Raw genomic sequence first — 27,372 nt, forward strand, 5'->3', positions numbered from 1 at the left:
AGCGGACAGGGAGGCTTCTAAAATGAGAAATGTGACATTCTGCTATATGACTAGTAATCTGGGGAAGATCAGACAAGAAAGACATGAGATATAAAAGATGACGGATTCTTACCAGATGCTTCAGTGAGCGGGCTATATACTCTAGTACATCCAGGAACTTTTGGGCCAGTTGTTTAAAAAAGGCCAGATCTCCACTCTGGGATCTTTCTTCAGCCTATGAAAATGGAAATAAAAAAAAAAAGAAAATCATGAGAGAAAGTAGAGAATATAGGACGCTATTTATGTCACCATTTTACTCCTGCAATCTACAGCTGCAATTAATACATATATGGATATTTCGTATAAGCGATAAATTATATTGCTCTTGGCCAAAATACACATTTCATGTAAATAAACTTGTATTTTATGAATATTATTCATTATTATTTTATATGCTTTGCCCAGTTTGTCTGTTACTTACCTGTTGTACTAATGTCCTGATGTTCATCTGTAAATGCTCAAGATATTCTGAGCTTATACGACCTCGTTGGTATTTGGTCCGGCAGTCGCTCACTAGCTTCATAACCAGCCGGTAAGTGAAGCTGAGGACGCCATCGGGTAGTGGTAGCACAATGTCGAGGGCATAGGTGGTAAGAATCCCCTGGAATAGTGCCAACACTTCACGTTTATCTGAAGAAATTCCAGACATTTCTAACAAATCCAAGCGCAGTCAGTATATCACCAGCTTCGCAGCCAATCACTGACAACACTGACACCTGGGCAGTAAGCACTTGGGTAAGTAGTGGTGGTGCATTGTGATGTCATAATGGAATCTTGTGGTGGAATATTAACATGTCATCAGTGATGTCATCATAGAATCTGGTGATGCAATCTTAAAGGGGCATCTCACCATAAAAGGAGGTTGCCTAGCAATAATTAACGTGGCAACACCATAGGCTGAGCATCAGTTTCGAACTCAAGTATGGAGGGAAGATCCATGGGTTTGATCAGTGAGGCCGGCTTTTACATCTGTCTTTTCCCCTATAAAATATGTTAAACAGAGTTTGGGCGCTAAATATTCTTCACTTGTGTAAACATTTACCATATATACTGGAATATAAGCCGACCCGAGTATAAGCCGAGACCCCTAATTTTGGCACAAAAAAACTGGGAAAACTTAATGACTCGAGTATAAGCCTAGGGTGGGAAATGCAGCAGCTACTGGTAAATTTCAAAAATAAAAATAGATACCAATAAAAGTAAAGTTAATTGAGACATCAGTAGGTTAAGTGTTTTTGAATATCCATATTGAATCAGGAGCCCCATATAATGCTCCATACAGTTCATGATGGGCCCCATAAGATGCTCCATACAAAATACGCCCCATATAATGCTGCACAAAGGTTAATAATGGCCCCATAAGATGCTCCATAGATTATGCCCCATACAATGCTGCATAAAGGTTGATTATGCCCCATAAGTGCTCCATAGATTATGCCCCATAAGATGCTCCATAGATTATGCCCCATAAGTGCTCCATAGATTATGCCCCATTTGCTGCGATTAAAATAAAAAAAATCACATACTCACCTCTTGTAGCTCAGGCCCCCAGCACTTGTGATATTCACCTTCCTCGTTCCACCTCTGCGTGCCGCTCTGTCTTCCGGCTCTGACTGTTCAGGCAGAGGGCGCACACTAAACACGTCATCGCGCCCTCTGACCTGAAAAGGCAGAGGACGTTTTAGACGGAGTGGTGCCCAGTGGTGGAACGGGGTCAGGTGAATATCGGAATGCTCACCCTCCCCCGTTATAATCACCTGCTCCCGGCGCGGTCCCTGGCAGCGTCTCACTGTCAGATGGTCTCTGGGAGCCGGCAGCTTCTTCCTGTGTTCAGCGGTCACGTACCGCTCATTAAAGTAATGAATATGCGTCCATATTCATTACTTGAATGAGAGGGACCACGTGACCGCTGAACACAGGAAGAACTGCCCGGAGACCATCGGACATGCAGGGACCGCGCTGCCGCTCCTCTCCCCCGCCAACCCCCCTGCCGACAGTGACTCGAGTATAAGTCGAGAAGGGCACTTTCAGACTAAAAAAAATGGGATGAATAGCTCAGCTTATACTCGAGTATATACGGTACTTTTTCTGGATATTGTGACTTGGGATGGACTGGGACTAAAATCGTTTCAAGCCCATGCTGTCGCCTCCCCCTTCCCTAGATTGAGGTCTCTAATACTAATTTTATCCTACCTGAAGGAAATCAATAATTTATTATAATCTATATTTCCAATAATACTGCTACATAAGATGGCTTACATGTTAAATACTTGTTTCACCAGCTGTATGTTGTAATAAAACTTTTGGTTTGGCGTTCCAGTGATTTCTATGTATGCTCCTGCTCAGGGGCATTACTATCAGAAGGCAGACTGCAAAATCAGTACCATTACAGGGAGAGAACAGGAGACATATTATTATAAGCAATCACAGGGGTAAGAAGGTCCTGGGTCCATATTATTATTATAAAGGGTGAAGGAGAATTATTATAAGGAGGCATGGGGGGCATTATTTCGATATGCTGCTGTACTCAGATATAAGGAAGCATACGGGGGCATTAGTACTCCAGGTCTGTACAGCGCGAACATTATTACTGTTTAGGGGCATGGAGGAGGCACTGTTATTGTGGGGGACACAAAAAAAGGCTAGGATTACCATACACGACACAGAGGGGCAATATTACTGTCTAGATTACTTATTATTGCACTACATGGCCTCCAAAATTTGGAAAAGAACTGAGTCAGAAACTGTATTTTCCTGCATACCACATAAATGCACAATGTGTTTGATGAATAAGTTACTTAAAGGGAATCTGTCAGTGGAATCAACCCTCCTTGGTCATCTATATGGGCATCTGGGTCATAAAAAGTTGAATAAAATTATATCTGTGATCCGATGTGTTATTCCAGAGTAATCTACATTTTTCATATATGTAAATGAGCTGTTAAGATCTATGGGCTGGACATATTTTCGCATACAAACCTGAATTAACACTTTGGTTGATATACTCGGATGACTGTGTGCCATCAGTGAGCCATCAGTGTGTCAACGGTGAGCCATCCATGTGCCATCGGTGTGCCATATGTGTGCCATCCATGTGCCATATGTGTGCCATCCGTGTGCCATCAGTGTGCCATATGTGGGTTATCAGTATGCCATATGTGTGCCATCAGTGTGCCATCAGAGTGCTACCCATTTTTTTCCAGGATGGTAAAAGAAAAATCAGTTCCAAAGCTTCTCCTATACTTTGCAATGTTAAACACATACAGCACACAGATGAGGCATCTATGTCATCCCTGTGCTGTACATATTTTACACAGACCCATATAGTTGTATTGTCATTTGTGCCGCTGGCAGAAAATGGACATAATAATAATAACCTTTATTTTTATATAGTGCTAACATTTTCCGCAGCGCTTTACAGGATGCACACATTATCATCGTTGTCCCCGATGGGGCTCACAATCTAAATTCCCTATCAATATGTCTTTGGAATGTGGGAGGAAACCAGAGAACCCAGAGGAAACCCATGCAAACTCCTTGTAGATGTTGTTCTTCGTGGGATTTGAACCGAGGGCTCCAGCGCTGCAAGGCTGCTGTGCTAACCACTGAGCCACCATGCTGCTATGTCTCTGTGTGGTTTGCATAGACGCACGGTCCATACAAACATGGACATTTGTGCAGCACCCTCGATTATAATGGGTACATGTGGCATCTGTGAAAAAAAAGTATTCCACACGTACTGCAAACACAGACATGTGAAGGGGGCCTGAGGGAGTATGGCATATTTAGCACTAATGAGAGGGCACACAACACTGACTGTATGATTGGGAAAACTGTGGATGGCATCGGGGAGCAGATTGGGACTGGCACCGTATAGGTCGTTGAGTCAGTTGTGTCACTGCTCTTTATTATATTGGTGCTTGGCTGCTTCCGTGTCACCCATAGACTAACGGAGAGTGATTGTATATGTGGGTCACTCATTGCAGCAAACTGATAAATGATAAAGCAGAACAATGGACATAACGTGCTGCCACAGAATGGAGTAAACGGCCATAATTGTGCTAAGTTCATGATTTAGAAAATGTATAAAAAAATCCATTGGGAATAGCAGCCTCTGTGAAAAGTCTGAGAAAACATAAAAAAGTAAATAATCGTCTCCAGGATTCTGTACTACATAACAGTATAACAAATGTAATAAAGGTAAGTGCAATACTGAACATTTAGTACAGGTAGAAGGCAGACAGAGAGAATTACAGTGCAGGTAATACAGGTAGAGCTCAGTACAGTACATATAGTACAGGTAGAAAACAGCACATTACATTTAGTATAGATATAGGACAGTACAGTACATATAGTGCAGGTAGAGAGCAGTGCGGCACACATAGTACAGATCGCATACAGTACAGCACATGCAGTACATGTAAACAGCAGCATGTGCACTATATATGGAGAACTGCACAATACATGTAGTGACGTACATATAGAACAGATACAGAGCAATACAGTGCATGAAGTACCAGTAAAGAGCATAAAAATTAAAAGCTAAAGCCACAAAAAGAGGAATTAAAAATCCTCCAAAAATTCAAGAATTAACAGCAAAAAATGGCAGCATTTTTTACCTGTCCAGGTCTCAGAAGAATGCAGCAAAACTAAACCGTAAAGATGGAGGCAACACAGGTGCAAAAAACTGATGACTGATGAGACAACCACTCACAGCCTACCAATTCATGGAGGGGTGATTGCTTTATATTAAATTGCCCAAAGTAGCTTGTATAGGGCACTGGTCACACACACGTAATGCACAGTGTCTGCCTTACAGCCTATTAGTGACTCCCATACTATTACATTAGAAGAGCTGCCCAGCCTTAGTGAACCCCATGAGGACAGACACCCTAGCTTACAAGGCCAACAATGATGGGCCCAGCTGCACCCTGAAAAATAAAGTGCAAAACGTGTGTTGCCATCATCCTTACCATATGGGTTTGATGCATCTTGATAGTACATTAGTTCTGAGACCTGGGCAGGTAAATGCTGCTGCCCTTATTTGCTGTGTCAGTTCAGTAAAGAGCATGCAATAAAAGGCAGGTATAAAACTGCACAGTACATATAGTACAGTTAGAGAGCAATACAGCAAATGGTGGACATACAGTATAAAAGAGAGTACAGCAAATGGTGGACATGTAAAGGGCAGAACAGTACATATAGTACAGTTAGAGAGCAATACAGCAAATGTGGACATGTAGAGGGCAGTACAGTACATCTAGTACAGTTAGAGAGCAATACAGCAAATGTAGTCCTTGTAGAGGGCAGTACAGTACATATAGTACAGGTAGAGAGCAATACAGCAAATGGTGACATGTAGAGGGCAGTACAGTACATGTAGTACAGTTAGAGAGCAATACAGCAAATGGTGGACATGTAGAGGGCAGTACAGAACATATAGTACAGATAGAGAGCAATACAGCAAATGGTGGACATGTAAAAGACAGTACAGTACATATAGTACAGTTAGAGAGCAATACAGCAAATGGTGGCCTTGTAGAGGGCAGTACAGAACATATAGTACAGATAGAGAGCAATACAGCAAATGGTGGCCTTGTAGAGGGCAGTACAGTACATATAGTACAGTTAGAGAGCAATACAGCAAATGGTGGACATGTAGAGGGCAGTACAGAACATATAGTACAGATAGAGAGCAATACAGCAAATGGTGGCCTTGTAGAGGGCAGTACAGTACATATAGTACAGTTAGAGAGCAATACAGCAAATGGTGGACATGTAGAGGGCAGTACAGTACATATAGTACAGGTAGAGAGCAATACAGCAAATGGTGACATGTAGAGGGCAGTACAGTACATGTAGTACAGTTAGAGAGCAATACAGCAAATGGTGGACATGTAGAGGGCAGTACAGAACATATAGTACAGATAGAGAGCAATACAGCAAATGGTGGCCTTGTAGAGGGCAGTACAGTACATATAGTACAGTTAGAGAGCAATACAGCAAATGGTGGACATGTAGAGGGCAGTACAGTACATATAGTACAGGTAGAGAGCAATACAGCAAATGGTGGACATGTAGAGGGCAGTACAGAACATATAGTACAGTTAGAGAGCAATACAGCAAATGGTGGACATACAGTATAAAAGAGAGTACAGCAAATGGTGGACATGTAGAGGGCAGAACAGTACAAATAGTACAGGTAGAGAGCAATACAGCAAATGGTGGACATGTAGAGGGCAGTACAGTACATGTAGTATAGGTAGAAATAGGCACATTAAAGGGGTTGTCCTCTCAAAACAGGTAAGTCTGCAGTCATTCTGTGTGACTGCAGACTTATTATGAATCCCCCGGCGCACACTGTGCAGCGGTTTAGCCTCGCTCTCCATACACTTGTACTGCACTTATTGCAACTCGATTCCAGTCATCGGTCCGGGTCAGGGGCTGTGCAAAGTGAACGTTCTGTAATCACTCCGCCTGCTCTTTGATAGAGTTAAGTGAATTTGATCGGGTCAGGGCTTATTCGGCAAGCTATAGCACTTACCGAATGAGCTGCAGGGGGAACCCGGATACCTGGATCGCTCCTGATAATCAGCTGTCCGGCTCCGCAGCCGCATGTTTCGCTGCTGTGTGACAATCCCAGTGTGGTGCCCCAGGGTCCTGATCGTCACAGTAGCATTGCTTTCCTCACAGCAGGACAGCTGAACTGCAAGTTACATGTCCGCCTTAATACCCAGGAGGCACGGTGACACCTATAGAGCCTGGGGCGTGCTAGAGTCCCTGTAAAAAGGCTCAAGTCACCAGTCATATGGGTTATGTCCTATCCTATATGGGGGACAGAGAGAAGAACTGTGAGGACCTTTTGTGAAGCCATAGGCAGTAAGGGACTACAACACCACAGCGCTAAGGAAAGGCTTTTAACTCCACCTGGTAAAGGCGACTCTGGATTCGCTTCCAAACCGGCCGGACCCTGCCTGTCTTGTGATCTGGTACCCTGGACTGTGGCTGCATGAAGTCTTCAGTAAACCAGGTAAAGAGACTGCAAACCTGTGTCCTCCCTCGTTCTTTACTGCGCCATTCACCATCTTCCATCTACACACCGGAAGCCCTGGGGATACACTTCACTTGTGGGAAGTTATACCATCTAGCTGCCATAACATCACCCCAGAGGACCCCTTAAAGCAGCGTCGGTCCCCACTGACCGAATACCACAGGTGGTGTCACGAACATAAACTCTATTCACCAAATTCCTTTAAAGACTTTCCCCTTTTACATGGGTGCCCAGGGCCACAGACCGGGTTGCCACCGTGACATCCCCCTGTGAACACCGGACCCGGTACCGGGTACCCCATGGCCCTGGCAGGCGACTCATCTTGGCGTCATGAACAGGATGGACTGACCCAGCAAATCAGGTCATGTGTGCCTTAGAGACTGTGCCTAACTGTGATTTATTCAGAATCTGCATCGTGAAGTACCGCCAAAATTGCCGGCATTACTGCCACCACGAGAAGCGCTGGAAAAGACAAGTGCGCCATCGTGGGCAGTGTAAAGCTGCAGTAGCTTCGTACGCAGTGAAGAATCAGTGACCCACAAATTCAAACACAAAATTCTCTTTTATTGTGTTACTTCACACAGTCAATATAGTAAACGGCTTCTTCATACAGTCCATTAATAATGCATGGCTATATGACGCAGTCAATACACAGGCCGAACTTCCCTCTGTCCAGTTTCCCTGGGTGACCGCACGCCGGTAACAAGTCTCTGTACTCACTCAGCACACTGCACTCTTTATCCTCTGGAGTGCAGCCGGGTACACATAAATGCATATAACTTCAGTGATCAGTTTACCCCAGTTCAATGCAATACATTTCACATGGCTTTAGATTTGCGGTCCCTAAACAGGCCAGACTCCCCTTGTCCAGTTTCCCTAGGCGACCGCACGCCATCTCAGTGTCTATACGTCTCCATACACACAGCCTCATATGTTGCAGACACTACTCACGCCAGCCCTCCTCTGACTAGTTCTCGTGGGTGTCCTGCATCGCTGTATCACAGTCTCTTCAGACTCTTTACTCACACAGTCGTACACAGTTCAGGATATCCTCCGGATAGCAGCCGGGCACCATATCCACCTGTTTGCAATCATTGCACATGCTAGTCCTCTTTCGGGCACAGGACATCCACCTCCGGGCACAGAACATCCACCTCCAGGCACAGGACTGTCCACATCCGACTCCTACGGGCACAGGACATCCACCTCCAGGCACAGGACTGTCCACATCTGAGACCAGTACCATGGACGACTTGCATCTCTGTGTACGCTGCAGGTGCCAGGCTATTCAGCTGACCTGGGTGCTGGCTCTGCTGGCCTCAATGCATTCTGCAGACCAGCACACACCAGACTGACACTGACGTGCACCTCGCACACTTGGCCTCACCTGGCCAGACACCTGACACGGCCTGCATGGCCTGACACACCCATACCCCTTACTGCAGGGCTTTTGAACACACACAAACCTGTGGCCTTCAGCCACCTGGAAAACCTGGGCAGGAAATCCGTGACTCTCATGCACACCTATGGACCTCATCCGTCTGCATGCACCTTCTGGGGAGAACAAACAGCGCCCCCTAGCTGTATCAGAGGCCACAGCCTCACAGTGGGGACTAGTGGCATGGTGCAAAATTAATGGCCGCCCACTCCAAGTACTACTGTACCATGCGAACATGTCCATCAGCAACAGAGATCTGCCTCCTAATCCTAAATGGCGTAAGAAAGAGGAAGAAGAAGTTCCATCCCCCGAAGGAAAGAGCAGGAAAGAGACCCGGACGCAATGCGGAGGATGCCATGGCCAGCAGCCTGGAACCAGAGCGTGGGGTGGAAGCGGAGGACTCCCCCAGCCACGTGGAAGAAAGCCATGGCGAGCCAGGACCTGCCGTACCTGATCTCCTGCAGACCGGAGTGGAGGATTTAATCGACCAGCTCCTGCGGATGCAGCTGGACACCGGGAGCTGCAAGAAACTGATCCCGTCCAACAGCCCCAACACCAACGGAGGAGACAGGCACCGGAGACCGGCAGGTAGAAACTACAACCCTGCCCCAGTAGCCGAGGGATTTTTAGTGGGCCCAGTCGCTGCACCGCCCCGCCATGGATCCACGCGACTCCAGATTCTGGGTTAATGGGACCAGGCTACTGGGATGGAAAACTTTATAAAGACCCCGATCCAACCCACCAGCTTGTCTGGTTAGATCTACGCAGAACAAAGTGTACCGCTGGGTGAATCCTGGGATCGACCTTATGGGGTTCCCCGGGGCGGAGAAGCAGGAAGGGGAGACCTTCGAGGTTCTGAGCTGGGAGGAATAGAAGCAGCAACTCGCCTGCAAATGGGAGGCTAAGGAGGAGGAGTACCAGCCCCGGTGCAAAGCCTTTAATCAGAGGGAGTTATGTGCCAAGGCCAAGGCCCGCAAGGAACGCCAGACAAACCAGGCCCTGCTGAAGCAGGGCACAGTCGCAGCCTTCAGATTGAAGAAGGGCTGGGGATTCATAGAGGAGCCAGAGTTATATGCAGAGATCCTAGTGAACAGGAGGGACGTGGAGTCCCACCTCTGCAAGGACACCTGGATAGGGATCTTTACCCCGGTGACCATGTGACTTACACCAGGCATCTTGGTGAAAAAGGGTGGTACGCCTTGAATGTGCACAAACACAGAGACACTTTTCCAATGCTAGATAAAACAAAGGCACCAGCAGCGCCACTTAGCGTCAAAATAGCTACCACCACCACCACTCCCACTGTAACCCCAGCTTGCACCACCACCAAGACGACAGTGTGCACCATCACCACTACTGAGACAGCAGTAGCCACCATGCCAACCATTACGTGCACTCAGACCACGCAGACTCCCATTGCAGGACATGACCTGACAGTGCATGAGTACAAAACCCATGACGTCTAATTGTTGCCAGGAGTAATTTTGGCTTAAGACCTTCCCAGGCCAGGAAGTATCCAGCGTCAAGTATTGCCTTGGAGACAACCAAAGAAAAATTTGGAGGAAAACCTGACTGTAAATAGTTAAAGTTCAAAATTTTGTTTTACCTGGCCAAGGTTTTGCACTAAAAAGTTCCTTTGCACTAAAGAGTTTATTTGCACAAAAGTTTAACTGTTTCCAGAACTGTGAATCATGAACTGAGCATGGTCAAAAACTTTCCACTGTATATAGTTGGCACCTATTCAGGTGCTTCCTACTGGTTTTACAAAGAAGCTTTTAAGAGACTGTTTCTAATATTGCTGTGAAAGTTGCTTTGTTTTACAGAGACCTGAAGAAAAACCCGTTTGGTGCAGCAGGATTCCGGGTCTGGATACACGCCTTGTAGCCCGCCTAAGCCTACGTTGGGAGTTTATGATGGGTCCCTCGCATCGTTGCAGCTGTTATAAAGTATTAATTGACTTGAGTATTAAATTGCACCTTTAAATGCATTACCTCAGTACTGAAAGACGTTAGATTTGATTTTGCACTTTTGACCAGTTAAACGTGTTGCACTGTTAAAGTAATATCTGAAGTTAGTTAGAACTGTACTTTATATGCCAGATAGTTAATATATTAGTGAGTTAATATAATGAATAAAAATGAAAACTGAATCCAGATGGTGTTATGTGCAGAAAGTATTGAAGATGTCTAATGTTGCACTTTTGAATTAAACGGACCTGATGCAGCATACCTGTAGGGGTGGTCGCCGTTTGTAGGGAAAGTTCTGCACTTTGAAGACAATAAAAATAACGTTTGTTTTGCACTTTGAAGCCTTAAAGTAGCATACCCATAAGGGTAGTTGCCATTGATAGAATAAGTTCTACTTTTAAAAGTATGCGTACTATGTAAATATGTTCCAGTAACGTTCAAGCATCCATACCTCCCATAATGGGAAGCTCCAGTTTACATTATCTTGTTTTACATGTTTACAGCATTCCAAAAATGTATATGTCTTTTTGCTAATTTGCATTGTTGTTCTTCTTTTCCCAGTCCAGGAGTACTGGATTTAACTGGGGGGGGGGGGAGTGTGGCGCCCAGGGTCCTGGTCCTTACAGTAGCATTGCTTTCCTCACGGGGAGAATGATGTTACGTTTGGAAGCGATGAAGGATAACTCTCATCAGGTAATCACAATGCACACAACATGTTCACAATCCATGCCACAAGGGGGAGCTTTTGATCCTATTTACTAGGTGACTCCCCTGCAGAGGCATATATATTGTGGTTTTGGAGGGAAAGTGAAGGAGAAAGTGCCAGGAACCAGACTGGAGCAGTCTGAGGCAGGAAGAAGGTCTGAAGGGGCCGTGTGGTCTGAAGTATCACAGCTCCTGGAGAGAGACATACAGAAAGCCAAACATTGTTCAGTGAGCGTGCAGGAGAGCGAAGCACAGGACAGTAACATCAGGGGAGACCAGCTAAGAGCAGGCTGCCTCCCTCTGAGGCAGATAACTGGTAGCCGGACCACTGAGGTTGTAAGGACTCTACGACTTACATCAGAGACCGGCAGGACAGCTGAACTGCAAGTTACATGTCCGCCTTAATACCCAGGAGTCACGGTGACACATATAGAGCCCGGGGCGTGCTAGAGTCTCTGTAAAAAGGCTCAAGTTGCCAGTCATACGGGTTATGTCCTATCCTATATGGGGGACAGAGAGAAGAACTGTGAGGACCTTATGTGAAGCCATAGGCTGTAAGGGACTACAACACCACCACGCTAGAGGAAGGCTTTTAACTCCACCTGGTAAAGGGGACTCTGGATTCGCTTCCAACCTGGCCGGACCCTGCCTGCCTTGTGATCTGGTGCCCTGGACTGTGGCTGCATGAAGTCTTCAGTAAACCAGGTAAAGAGACTGCAAACCTGTGTCCTCGTTCTTTACTGCGCCATTCACCATCTTCCATCTACACACCGGGAGCCCTGGGGATACACTTCACCTGTGGGAAGTTATACCATCTAGCTGCCATAACATCACCCCAGAGGACCCCTTAAAGCAACGTCGGTCCACACTGACCGAATACCACAGGTGGCGTCACGAACATAAACTGTATTCACCAAATCCCTTTAAAGACTTTCCCCTTTTACATGGGCACCCAGGGCCATGGACCGGGTCGCCACCGTGACATCCCCCTGTGAACACCGGACCCGGTACCAGGTACCCCACGGCCCTGGCGGACGACTCACCAGCACATGCATGGAGGGCCTGTTTGTTGGGCTCTCCTTGCACGCATTGTGACAGTGACACGGCCGCAAAACATGCGGCTGCGGAGCCGGACAGCTGATTATCAGGAGCGATCCAATTATCCGGGTTTCCCCTGCAGCTCAATCGGTAAGATCAATAGCTTGCCGAATAAGCCCTGACCCGATCAAATTCTCTCAACTCTACTCTTTGACTGACATCCTTCCCTTTAGTGTGTGTGCTGAGTTGGCTGTCAGTCAATGAAGTGGTTATACGCTCACTGGCTTTTTAGCGCTGACTGTTCACGACCTGAAGACTGGAAGTGAGCAGCTGAAGGGAAAATAAAACGTAATTTTCTCCCGTTACTTAAGGCTATTTTAAAGGGAACCTGTCACCCCCCCCCCCAGGCGTTTGTAACTAAAAGAGCCACCTTGTGCAACACTAATTTGGGGACCACTATGCTTTAAATGGTGTTCAAGGGTGAGTATGACAAGCCTTCTATGCTAGGGTCTGATCAGAAGGGTGCAAATATATTTTCAGATAGTGTGTAGTAACTGATGGACCACTGAATTTTTCAGACTTTGTAATACCATCTTTTATAGACAGAAACATCAATTGCAGAAAGTTATGTTTACACAAAGCCGACGAGCTGCCGACATTTCTGGGACTGTCCCTTTTATCTGAATCCACGTGAAATCCAAATAGGCTTGTTTGCTCCTCTCCATTAATAAGCTTGAAGATGGAGGAGCACAGGTGATTGGGAAAGGAGGGGAAGATAATTAAACCCAATTCATAAGCCAGATTAGAACCAGCAGGTGCGCGGGAAATACATTATTAGTCAATGTAATAACGGCGTGTAAATAGAACTCAGTGTGGAGCGTCTTTTATTCTCTGTTGCTGAACAGCTCATAGTAATGTAAATAGCGAAAAGAAAGCTGAAATGTCTGAGAGGTGAATGACAAGAGCACTTATTCTGCATTCAGTAGCAATTTGCTCCTTTAGCTTTCCTTAGCGAGTGAAATAAGCCTCATGAATCAAAATTGTTATCTTGCATAGCTGTACTCAGCTAGATTCAATGTTTTATTTTCCAGCACAGTTTAAAGGGATCGGTCATATTGGACAACCCCTTTTCCATGCCCCTAATGCGTCTAGGAAAATAAGATGCATACTTACTATACTTTAACATAAAAACCCCTTCAAAAGACAAGGAGGCGCTCCCTCTGTCTGCAGAAAGACAGATTCAATCTTCAAAGGGGAAAAGGTTTCTTTATCGTGAAAAATATTTATCTGTGGAATAGTCTGCGTCAGGAGCTAGTCACTGCAGGAATTGTCCGTCAATGTGTTTTGTTTTAAAAAAAGGCTTATATACTTTTAAGAAGAAATTAACATAATTGTGCAAATAATTAAAGTTGTTTTCTGATTGTTTTATCCGGTTGATCAACAATAGGGATCAGGGAGGAAAGATTAGCTCTTTTTGTACAGACTGAATCATGCATTGTGGTTGTGCAGGTGCTCTTTCCTTTGTCCTTCCCCATCCTTCGGTTGGACTTGATAGACTTGTGTCTTTTTCAACTCTATTAACCATATAACTACAGTATGTAACTTCCTAAATTGGTGCCAGTCCTCACTCCAAAATCTGTATCCCCTGAAGATCTTGTGATATTATGTAATATGAGCGTTGCAAGACATCAGCAGCTGCTAATAGGCTGCAACACTTATGTGACAAAAACAATGTCACAAAATTTGGCAAGATACAAAGCTCATGGAGAGGAGCCAATTCAAGATGTAAGCATGCTTTTTATACATACAGAGGGTGAAATAAATATTGAACACGCCACCAATTTTTAAAGTAAATATATTTCTAAAGGTGCTATTGACATGAAATTCTCACCAGATGTCGGTAACAACCCATCCAATTGATACCGAAAAAAAAGTGAGACCATAGATGTCCATAAATTAAGTTATGTGTAATAATGAGAAATGACACAGGGAAACAGTATTGAGGACACTTATTGAAATTTATTTAATACTTCCTACAAAAGCCTTTGTTAGTGATGACAGCTTCAAGGCATCTAATGTATGGAGAAACTAGTCGCATGCATTGCTCAGGTGTGATTTTGGCCCATTCTTCCACAAAACACTGTTCAAATCCTGAAGGTCCCATGTGTCATGATCCAGGCCAGATTTTAGTCTGTCTCTCCTTTCCCGGTCTGGTCTTGTCAGGGGTTAATTCCCCCTGCCTCATTCCTGTGTCCAGTCTGCTATACCTCTGTGCTGCAACCTGTGTGCAGTGCCAGTTATACTGCTTACCTTCGGGGTATTTAGCTGGCTCTGGTGAGTTCTTGTTCTGTCTTGCTGCATTCGTCTGACCCAACCCATGTTTGCTGACCTTTGGACCGTGTTCAGACTACCTGATTGTTATTGACCCTTTGTATCTGATATTCCATTGCTCACCTGTGGACCATGTTCAGACTACCCATTTTGTGATTGCTCCTCTGCTTATCCGCTGTTTCTCTGCCATTCTGACCCTAGCATGTGACCTGACTTGTGACTTTGGATTTCCCCTTGGTACTGGGCTACTCTCTGGTATCGACTTGGCTCTCTGACTATTCCGCTACCACCTAGTGGTTGCTTCGCTGTATTACTACTGGTTTGCCTCATTGCAGGATTCAGCTGATTCTCCACTCTGTTGCCATCTAGTGGAGTTTGTGTTACCCTGCAGTAACCCTCAGTAGTGCAGCGTGACACCATGGGCTCCTTCTATGAACTCTGAGCTTTAGTTCCTTCTATTAATTTTCTATTGAACTCAGGTCAGGTGATTGGCTGGGCCACTGTAGCAACTTTATTTTCTTTCTCTGAAACCAATTGAGAGTTTCCTTGGCTGTGTGTTTGGGACCATTGTCTTGCTGAAATGTCCACCCTTGTTTCATCTTCATCATCCTGGTACCTCCCAATCCAGCAAGATTGTCCAGGAATTAGGGAGCAGTCCCGCTGCCCTGAGAGGGTGGAGTTGTGTCTGCATCCTCAGGACACATATATAGCTAAATATACTGACTGAGTGATGGAGCAGGGAGCCGACAGATCTTTCCTCCACTATTTAGTCTTTGTAAAGCCCCCTGCCAGGACCTTTGGATCAGATGACATTCTCGAATCACATGACTAGACAGAGGCGTAGAACAGAAGCAGTGGACTAGAGAAGGATGTAGCAGGGTTGTGTGTATGTAGATGTAGCTGAGCAGTGTGTGTATGTATGTTGCTGATCTGTGAGTGTAGATGTAGCTGAGTGGTATTTGTGTGTAGATGTAGCTGAGCTGTGTGTAGCTGAGCAGTGTGTATATGTAGATGTTTCTGAGCTGTGTGTGTAGATGTAGCTGAGTAGTATTTGTGTGTAGATGTAGCTGAGCTGTGTGTAGCTGAGCAGTGTGTATATGTAGATGTTTCTGAGCTGTGTGTGTAGATGTAGTTGAGCTGTGTAACTGTAACTAAGCTGAGTTTTAAGATGTAGCTGTGCTGTGTGTTAATGTATCAGACCAGTGTGGGGGTACATAATACTTTGTAGGCTGGGTTTGTGGGGGCATGAGACTGTGTGGTGTGGAGTCCAATGTAGGGCCATTACACTGTGTGTGAGAGGCACCATGAGGGGGGGGGCATGAAATGGACTGTGTTGGAACACTAATGGGCTTCACTATTTCTGTGTGGTCTGTGTCACTGTGCTAGAGGCACTGGCGTTTTGGTCCATATTTCTTATCACTCAAAGTTGGGGAGTATGAGAACTTATAAATTAGTAAGTGACACAAAATCATGCCCCCAATACATCTTTTAAACTACAGATAAAATGGATAACTCCTTTAAATAGAAAAAAGGGGACGTAATAATATAATCTCTGAGTGAGGCAGCAGTTTTATATTATGCAGTGACTGATTACATATGATTTTCTGCTCTAGCGGCAATTAATTGAAGTAGCAGGAGACCAAGGGAGAAATAACAGGGTTAACATTCCTACTCAAATGAGGCCAGTTTTGAAATCTGCCATCTGTTATTATGAGATGAAACGGCGTCATTTTTGCTGGTGGGTCGGCTCGGCACTGCAATGTTATTGCTGCACTGTTCAAATATGACCATTATGGCAATGGAACGACACTTCAGAAGCGCACATCACAGCAGCTGATTCAGCTTTTAGAGCTCAGCTAAATTATATGGGAACAGCAGCAGCCATTGTTAAAAAAAGGGACGTTTGGAAACCAGTTTGTGACCTTTCTTTAGGTCTTTCTAAATAAAGGTATAAAATAACCATTCCTTCTGTGTTATCCTGTGTTTTTACTACACACTGCCACATATATTGTATGTTCTTGCCAAATACATTTGTAATCTGTTATACGAAACATTAAAGCCTAAGGGCTTGAAAGATACCTCAAAATTTGGTATTTGCAAAATGCACTATCTGTCAGGAATTTTTTTCCAATTTTGCAGCTGTTTTTACCCATTACAATAATGCATAATCGGCATCATAAATAATCTTCTACTGCAGATTTCATGCCAATCCTGTAGTAGAGCACAACTGTTATATATGGATATCGAGTAATTTCCAATGTAAATCTTCAAATTTAGAACCGATTGCAGGTGGACACATTCACGTTTCTGAGAATCATGGTCTAAGCATGGACCACAATGTCCGCACCATCTGTGGGTTTCCTGCCCTGAAGTCAACAGCCTCATAAAACATGTGAAACCAGCCTTACATGCCATTGGAGGCATATGGAGGAGGTACAGTAGGGGACTTATACACTTCTATGGGTCTCCATCAATATTCCATTCCTGCCTTTCTGACCAGTCTCCTGTGCTGCTCGTTCCACCGTCTGCTTTCAAAATATGCTTTTATCTAAAATGCCGAGTCACTACATGGGAGAAACCTTACAGCCGGTGTCAGATGATCCAAGAAGCTGTTTGATTGGTCCTTGGATTCGAGTTCCGCTCTTGTCGTCAGTGTGTTTTATAATGACTTGGAAGAAACATTGGTGATGAGAAGCTTCCACAATTTATTAGCTATACAGAATAAATGAGTCATAAATAAAATTAAAAAAAACAAAAAAAACAAGAGGTAAATACTTTGCTTTATTGTTTTTGTATCAATTTGAGTGTGTATTTTTTTGCCATTTATATTTATAATTATTTTCACAATTAGTTGGTTGCCATTAGCAGTCTGCCCTACCCAACTCTAAAAGAACAAGTTGTCCGATACCACGTTTCCTGCTCAATTTGTGAGGGGATTTACTCAGATTGCAATGGCTCACAGTTCCTGATCTGAGGAATTATACTGCTCATCCACTGTAAATGACCTAATGAGTAAGTAATACAGTGCGTTACTAAAACCCCTCCGGGTCCCAATGCGAATGGATACTACATTGTAGGACTCAGAACTTTCTGCTCCATTTGAGTCCTTTCTTCCTGGATTTTTGGTGAATGTCCATAAGGAAGCAGCTAAAATAGAGCAGAAAGTGCTAAGTATGAAGCCGCATTCAGATGACCGTGAACCATGGTACAAATACAGACCATGATTTTCAGACTTACTGGTGTGAACTGAGCAGCTCCATAGGCTAAAGAACGTATAGGTTACCTCTCATCTGGGTCACCTCTTGTGTTTGAAGGAGCAGAGTGAGAGAATCACTGACCCTAGTGTGCTTCATAATTCTAAAGCCTCATTCTTATGTTCAGTTAGTTTTATTTTTCATGGATAGAACACATACCCATTATAATCTATGGGTATGTTCCCACATTACCGGTCAAAGTGTTGGACACTAAAAGACTCATGGAAACTATATGCATGCATATATTATCATCTAATTGCAAAAGTGCTAATTATAAATAGCATGGCATAGGACTTAGTACATAATGGGATAAATCGCTGCTATCATATCAAGAACAAAGAAAATTTAAAAACGATCCAACATCTCAGGTATTATTATAACATGCTAAATTTTATTTAACCAGATCAGATACAAGTAGAGAAGAGAATGAATAAAAATAAGTTCGCGTGCAGAAAATTGGGCGCACAAACAGAAATCACACATTAATGCACACATGCAGAAAATTGGGCGCACAAGCAGAAATCACACATTAATGCACGCATGCAGAAAATTGGGGACAGAAACAGAGATCACACATTAATGTTATCGATAATAATGCAGACACAATCTATATGATAATAGAAACACTGCCATTGTATAGTTCGGCCGAAACGTACGATGGGGTGGGCGCGCAGACATCCAGGGATTTGCATGTCTCATCTGACTATATTGATCAAGGTAAATGTGCAATTTCTTATTGTATCACCCATATTTGGGTGCTTTTCTTTACAATATATAGAATCTACCTAGGCATTATGGGCTGTTGCAATAACTATACAATGGCAGTGTTTCTATTATCACACAGGAAAGATATATATCTTGGTACAGTGTTAGCCAGTAGATAAAAAAATATTTAGAATTGAAAGTCCTCAGTGGTTGATACCTTTTAGTGGCTAACTGAAAAGATGGTAACAAATTGCAAGCTTTCGAGACTAAACAGGTCTCTTCATCAGGCAAAGTCTTTGCCTGATGAAGAGACCTGTGTAGTCTCGAAAGCTTGCAATTTGTTACCATCTTTTCAGTTAGCCATTAAAACGTATCAACCACTGAGGACTCTCAATTCCAAATATTTTTCTATTATCACATAAATTGTGTCTCCATTAATATAGATTACAATAATGTGCGATCTCTGTTTGTGCGCCCAATTTCCTGCATGCGTGCATGTTTTGTTCCTTCTCTCCTTGTATCTGATCTGGTAATAAAATTTTGCATATTATAGTAATACCTGGGATGTTGGATTGTTTTTTCTTTTTCTTTGTTCTTTAAGTGTTGGACACACCTGTTCATGCAATGGTTTCCTTGTTTTTATTGGAAGTACACATTGTAGATTCAAACTGACCACAGCAAATGCACAAAAGAGAAACCAAGAGTAGAGAAACACATGTGAAAAAAAGCAGAATATGTTAAAGGGGTTATCTGGGACTTTGATTATTTTTCACTACTGTGTTAAAAAATTACAGGCAGGTAGCTGTTAATTACCTGCACATATCTGCCTGGTGCCAATGCCTACTGTTTCAGAGCAGTCATGGACAGCCCCTGCCAGTGATTCTGTGGCATCAATTGACCTCACATCAACACAGCTCTTCTGCCCTGTTGACGGTCATGTTGATTGACAGCCGGTTCCCTGCAGTTAGGCGGTCATTTAACATGACATCGGCAGTAAAGCCATGTTGATAGCAGGGCGGAAAAGAAGAAGCTTATCTTTTGGCGTGATGTCACCAGAAGCCGCAGAATCACCAGTAAGAGCAGTCCATTATCAACTATCTGCCTGTAAGTTCTTAGACCCATAGGTAAAAATAATCAAAGTCACAGAAAACCCCTTTAGGCTAAGTGCACACATTGCAATTCCGCAACTCCTGCCGTGGGTATATTGCATGCGGAATTGGCATGCGTATTCCCGCTAAACACTAGAGTTTTTAGCTTGCAGAATGCTAGCGTTTTCCAAGCGATCTGTAGCATCGCTTGGAAAACTGATTGACAGGTTAGTCACACTTGTCAAACATAGTGTTTCAGAAGTGTGACCAACTTTTTACTATTGATGCTGCCTATGCAGCATCAATAGTAAAAAGATAGAATGTTAAAAATAATTAAAAAATTAAAACATTATGATATTCTCACCTTCCAGCGTCCCTCGCAGTCTTCCCGCTCCTCGCGATGCTCCGGTCACAATAATGCATTGCGGCAATGACCCCAGATGACGTAGCATCTCGCGAGACCCACGTCATCACAGGTCATTGCCGCGAGGCATTATTGGGAATGGAAGCATCGCGAGAAGCGGGAAGACTGCCGGGGACGCCGTAAGGTGAGTATATCACGATTTTTTATTTAAATTTTTTTTTTTTACCAATTATATGGTTCCCAGGGCCTGGAGGAGAGTCTCCTCTCCTCCACCCTGGGTACCAACCGCACATGATCCGCTTACTTCCCGCATGGTGGGCATAGCCACATGTGGAAACTAAGCGGATCAATGTATTCCTATGTGTGCGGAATTCCCGCGATTCCGCACAAAGAATGAACATGCTGCTTTTGTTTCCGGAATGCGATTCCGCCGCAGAAAAAAAACGCAACATGTGCACAAAAATTGCAGAATGCATTCTAATAATAGGATGCTTAATGTATGCATTTTTTTTTACGGTTTTATTGCGTTTTTATAGCGAAAAATCCTGAACGTGTGCACACAGCCTTAAACTTTACATTCCTCAAAGTACCCCTTTTCTACTCTGATGAGAGATTTACACCCCCTTAGCATTTTCTCATGCAGTTTCACCAGGTCATCACCTGGAATGGCTATCCAACAGTCCAGAAAGGGTTGCCAAAGGTGCTGAGCGCTTGTTGGTTGCTTTGCCTTGACATGAAAGTGTCAGTTTTTGATCCAATTTGCAAATCAAATTCGCTTATTCAAGTCAAAGGGTCGGTGAAAAAAACAAACTCCACATGACTGCTGCCTGTGTGTCATCCGAGTACTGTCTGATTTTTTACATTTTAAAGAAAAATGGATTCAATGGTGATAACAAAAGTGGAAAAAAATTGGATAAATCGGATCATAAAAACATTGGTGAAAATTGACCATTTCAACTTGTATGCAGGACAAAAAGGAATGCCTGAATGAGTCCTAAGAAATACGGTACAAACATTTTACTAACTGAAAAATCAACCCACAACTTCAGTTTAAAGGTTTGCTTGCTTTTTCCATGATGGACATTTATGATCTTCTTCAGGATGATCCTATACAGGGCAGGGATGGAGGAGGTGTCTCTACTATAATCTCCTGCTGACCGCTACAAAGCGGGTCTCATTCTAGTATTCTCAGTCACATCTCCAACTAAAATGAAATGGGACAAATGACAATAGGTGAAACTATGAGCAACAGATTACAAGATTAAAGACATTTATGTGATAACAGCTCATAAGTATTTTGCTCTGGGCTAAAGTGAAGAGACAGGAAGTCTTTGGTACAGAACATGAAGTCCTAGCGGCATGTCGAGACGCCTGACAAATATGATGTTACAACATACTGAGGGCCATGAATAACGTACATTTTTAGGAGCCATTAACTCTCTGCTATTGATAAAATGCTGCTCCAATGCCTTTTTCTTCCCCTTGGGCTTTCTAATTGCAAAGTCGGCAATTCCTTCAGTTTTGCAAACAGATCAGTTAAAAAAAAAAATTGTCTGAAAAATATAGAGAAAATAGGCAGAACTGTCAGGACAAAGCTGAAGTATTTCAAGTTATGTCAATGGTCATAACTCCAAATATAAACATCTACTGCCACCTAGTGAGAGACCGCAAAATACGTTTAATCAGCTGATAGAAAACTGCCATGGAAGTTAGAATATTTATCCGGAATTCTACGTTTTATGCCAGAAATATCTCAGTCTATAATACCGCCATGGATAGAACATCAGATTTTGCTAACATCCTAAGCAGCAGAGATAATGTGACCAATATTACTAGTAATAATAATTATCCAGAAGTATATAACACCACCATAGTCATTAATTTCAGAGCGGACATGCACAAATAATAGCAGACATTACAGAGCAACACATTACTTAATAATTCAAAGAAGAGGAGTGAAGGCCTTGCTCGCAAGAGCTTGCAATCTGTGAGGAAATAGGGAGGATACAAAAGGTAAAAAGTGCTTGTATTGTAAGGTCTAGCCATCATTATAATAAATAAGGTTATATATACAAAGCTTTATAATCCAATCTCAGCAAGTGTCTGTATATGTCCAGGCATTAAGTGTTACCGAGTGCATGGAGTGTGGGTGAAACTATTTAAAGAAGGAACCAAGCTGGAAAAAAATGTAAAAGGGGGTAACAAACAAGACTAAAATTAGTAATGTAAAAGGTCTGCCTATGAATATGGTTTTTTAGGTCACACTCAGAACTGTTACATTGGGAAATAACTTGATTGACTGGGGTAGTTCATTCCAGTGAACTGGTGCAGCACAAGAAATGTCTTGCAGACGCGAATGCAAAGTTTTCAAACACAGGATGTTAGTTTTAGGTCATTAGTGGAAAGAAGACATGAATAAGGCAGTAGACAACGATGAGGAAGGAGATGTAAGGTGATGCTGCTGAGTGTTATGTGGGTAAAAGTAATAAGGTTATGTTGTATTTTGTACAGCAGGCATCTCAAACATGTGGCTTGGGAGCCCCATGAGGCTCCTTGGCCCAAAATGTGTGGCTCGCAGCTGTCAACCAACCCAGTGCATTAGCATCTGGACTAGCATCTAACTATGGACTTTTCTGAATTGCCCAAAACAGAAGCGAAGCTATAGATGTGCATATACTTACATGGGGCAAGGAGGAGAGAAATAAATATAATGAGTTGGAGATATGATACTGTTAGAGGGTTGATTGAAGTCGATGCAATAGTGTGGTGAGAGTGCTTGATATGAGAATACTAAACATAGTGTAAAGTTGGAACCCTTGGACGTAATTTTTCTGCCTATATGGGCACATGGTCTCAGTGTGCTTTCTGTGGAGAAGCTTTCTCTGTCATTATTCCAATAATGGTGGACTCAGAGTGTCACTATTGTAGGGGGAGGAGGGGTTTGGACTGGATATGTCTCATGACCATTTCTCAGAGATGAATGCGGCTTTAAAAGTAAGAAAAGCTGGGGACTGCTCCTGTAGAGGAAGGACAAACAGTGCAGTGACTGGCACAGAGCAGAGGTATCAGTGTAGCTGCTGGATAGAAATATGAGCCTGGCTACAATTTCAGAATAGAGAAGGAATAGTTTGTAGAGAAGGGATAGTTTAGTGAGGATAAGACCTATTAATAGTAAGTTACAATAAGTTTTTGCTATTTCCACTATAAGTAAACGTCGGATTCTGGAGATACAATATTTTTGTGGCGCAGGTGACACAAGCATACAAGTGATTGTCTATAGAGAGTGAATGACAGGTCTGAGTCAATTATAACTTGCAGTCATCAGGCCAGTTGTCTACAAGTTAAGGTAGTATTACACACTAAATTTACATAGGTTAGAAGAGGGAGGAAACACAAGGGGCACAATTCATAATTGCCTTTGCACCTATTTTGTTGCCTAGTTTTACTATTGTAAAGAGGTTATCCACTAACTAGACAACCATTTTTAAATGGAGTTTCCCTTATAAAATAAAAAGAAAAGATACTCACCTTCCACATGGCACTATTCTAATAATTTTGGCATTGGGTCTGCTGTGTGGTGGTTGTGGCGGCTACTAAAGCAGTGGTGATATCTCAATAACCCACTCGAAACAGGACATCATCAGGGGATGCCAGTGACCAGGGGCGTTGCTAGGGTCCTAACACATCAGGGGCCATCTCCTCATCCAATCCTCCTCCTACTACTTAAAAGATTATATATACATATAGAATTATTGCACACCAATGATAATTCTAAAACCCACTATACCCAGACCAATATTTTCAAAATTACTACTATACAAGAACAAAATAATACTGCTACACAATATCCACTATCATTACCACTACACAGTGAATACATAATTTTATAATTTAACAATTATCTTAATATAACAAAACACAATGTACAAGAACCACTAAGACCACATTACAGCTTCCACTACATAATAACTGAAATATATCCAGTTGTTATGCAAAAACAAATCTAGGTTTTACAGCACTCAGGGCAAAAACTTGGTTTGGTGCCCCCTCCTATTCATAGCTTAAGCGGTTTGAGTAGTTGCCATGTGGCCGCTCATATGTGATTTGGATTGTTACATGTGTAGAGGTTCAGAACCAATAACCATACAGGCATACAGCATCAGAACTGTCATCAGTACAATATACACCACCAGAACCAACCACCTATAGTACAGACATATATCACCAGTAACAACAGTACAAGAAGACATCACCAGACCCATCAGCAGTACAGAAATACATCACCAGAACCACCAACAGTACAGAAATACATTACCAGAAATATCGTAAGTACATTAGTACATCACCAAAACCACCAATAGTACAGAAATGCATCACCAAAATAATAATAATCTTTATTTTTATATAGCGCTAACATATTCCGCAGTGTGTTAGGGGACGAGTTCCTGCCTCTGCACAGGGGGAATCTCGAGCCATCTCTGCTGCAGTCTCCCATTGTTTTCCTGCCACAGTGGAGCCTGCTCAACGGAGGCATCGGTCCCAGCGTCTTGCTCAGTCTGACTCTGTGCAGAGGGTTACTGCTGCCTTTCCAGCTTCTGCCATTGTGGCCAGTACTGGGCAGAGGCGAGCAGACGTTTTTGGGACTAAGTCCCACTTTTCCCCTTCTGAGCATGCCCAGGGCAAGATCTCCCATTGGAGATCGAGGGTCACATGCTCAGATACTGCAGCAGATCCCATTGGTCATCTAGGAAGGTCCTGAAGGTGCTCAAACATCTGTGGCAGCCTCCCATTGGTCCTTCTGGGAAGGTCCTGTACTTGCTGCAGCTATAAAAGGTGCGCATGACCGCACGGCCATGAGCTAGTATCAATTCATGTGATGAGTTTTGTGCTAATGTTGTCACTCTTGTGTGTATTCAGGGACCCGGCTGAAATAAGCCACTAGAATACTGGCTCCTCCGGTGAGGAGATTGTATGTATGTCTCTTTGACTGCGTAACCACAAGCTGCTATCTGCTCGGCAGTTACTGTGTACACCTGTGAGCTAAACAGGACAGTGCATTTTTTATAGCGACTCTGTGAAGTAACAGAGTTTGCTTCTACCGCCATATTGTGCCGTCATTTACCAGCAGCAGGTGTTGTGAATTCTGCTCTTGGGCTCCCTCCGGTGGTTATAAGTGCTATAACTGGAGAAATAAGAGTTATACTAGGTATAAATAAAGTAGAAAAAGTTCAAATTTATTGGAAATTCACATAACATAGACTAGACATTTTACATAAAATAAAGTGGTACATGTGCAGAAACAAAACACTGGGGTAACCATAGCCCTCCAACAGCCCTAGTCCCTTGAAGCCTATCAATCCATATATAAAGTGCATGTGCATAGTACTAAGGCACAGGGGGATAAGTGTACTGCCAGGTGAAGACCCTATCTAACACCGCAATGGGGAAATAATCGCTACATAAGAATTTGGCAGACACTTACCGCTGACAGAGGTTGGAGGGTCCTAGGACGGGTGTGAAGAAAAGAGCCCCCGACGTGCGTTTCGTGTCCCTAATCGATCGCTTTATCAAGGGAGTGGTTATTAGTGGTAGCGCTGCTGTCTTTGGATCGCAGCATCCATCAGGTGTGTCCATTTATTGCAATTCTGACTGGGCTATTTAGTCTTGCTTCACCCTTTAGTCAGTGCCAGTTGTCCATTGTTCCTGGAGGATTCACATCCCTGTCTGGTCTCTCCTGCTTTGCTGTTCATTTCAACAAAGATAAGTTCTGGCTTTGTTTTTTGCAGTCCACATGTTGTGGGCCTTATAGTTCAGTGCATTTCATGTTTTGTCTTGTCCAGCTTGGTCTGTATAAGGATTTGTTCAGCCAAGCTGGTATCTCTGGAGATGCAGATATACCCTCCATATCTTTAGTTAGATGTGGAGATTTTGTATTTTCTGTGGTGGATATTTTCTAGTGTTTTAATACTGACCGCATAGTACTCTGTCCTATCCTTTCTATTTAGCTAGAGCAGCCTCCTTTGCTAAATCCTGATTTCAGTCTGCGTATGTTTTTTCCCTCTCCTCTCACAGTCAATATTTGTGGGGGGCTGTCTATCCTTTGGGGATTTTCTCTGAGGCAAGATAGTTTTTCTGTTTCTATCTCTAGGGGTATTTAGTCTTCCGGCTGTGTTGAGGTGTCTAGGGAGTGTTAGGTACATCCCACGGCTACTTCAAATTGTGGTGTTAAGTTCAGGGTCTGCGGTCAGTACAGGTACCACCTTCTCCAGAGTACGTCTCATGCTGCTCCTAGGCCACCAGATCATAACAGTACAACTGGCCAACAAAGAGTTAAACGCATCTCAGAAGGGAAGGAAAGTGCTGGGCCATTTTTTTTTCTGTAGTCTGTTGTGTCTTTCCTTCCCTCTTTTCCTCTGGGTGGCTCAAGAGTTTGGCGCTGGCATGGATGTTCAGGGATTGGCTTCTCGTGTGAATCAACTTGCTGCTAGAGTTCAGGGTATTTCCGATTATATCGTTCAGACTCCGGTTTTAGAGCCTAGAATTCCAACTCCTGATTTGTTTTTTGGGGACAGGTCCAAATTTTTGAGCTTTAAAAATAACTGTAAACTGTTTTTTGCTCTGAAACCCCGTTCCTCTGGTGATCCCATTCAGCAGGTTAAAATTGTCATCTCTCGTGGTGATCCCCAGGATTGGGCATTTTCCCTGGAATCTGGGAATAAGGCTTTGCTTAATGTAGACACCTTTTTTCAGGTGCTAGGGTTATTGTATGATGAACCTAATTCAGTGGATCATGCTGAGAAGACCTTGTTGGCCCTGTGTCAGGGTTAAGAAGTGGCAGAATCGTATTGCCAGAAATTTAGAAAATGGTCTGTGCTGACTAAATGGAATGAGGATGCCTTGGCGGCAATTTTCAGAAAGGGTCTTTCTGATTCCGTTAAACATGTTATGGTGGGGTTCCCCACACCTGCTGGTCTGAGTGATTCTATGTCTCTGGCTATTCAGATTGATCGGCGCTTGCGCGAGCGCAGCGTTGTGCACACTATGGCGTTGTCCTCCGAGCGGAGTCCTGAGCCTATGCAGTGTGATAGGATTTTGACTAGAGCTGAACGACAAGGATTCAGACGTCAGAATGGGTTGTGTTTTTACTGCGGCGATTCTGCTCATGTTATTTCTGATTGCCCTAAGCGTACAAAGAGAATCGCTAGTTCCGTTACCATCAGTACTGTACAACCTAAATTTCTGTTATCTGTGACCCTGATCTGCTCATTATCGTCATTTTCTGTCATGGAATTTGTGGATTCAGGTGCCGCTTTGAACTTAATGGACTTAGAATTTGCCAGACGTTGTGGTTTCCCCTTGCAACCTTTGCAGAACCCTATTCCTTTGAGGGGC

Source organism: Ranitomeya variabilis, chromosome 6 (assembly GCF_051348905.1).
Source record: "Ranitomeya variabilis isolate aRanVar5 chromosome 6, aRanVar5.hap1, whole genome shotgun sequence".
Lineage (NCBI taxonomy): Eukaryota > Metazoa > Chordata > Amphibia > Anura > Dendrobatidae > Ranitomeya > Ranitomeya variabilis.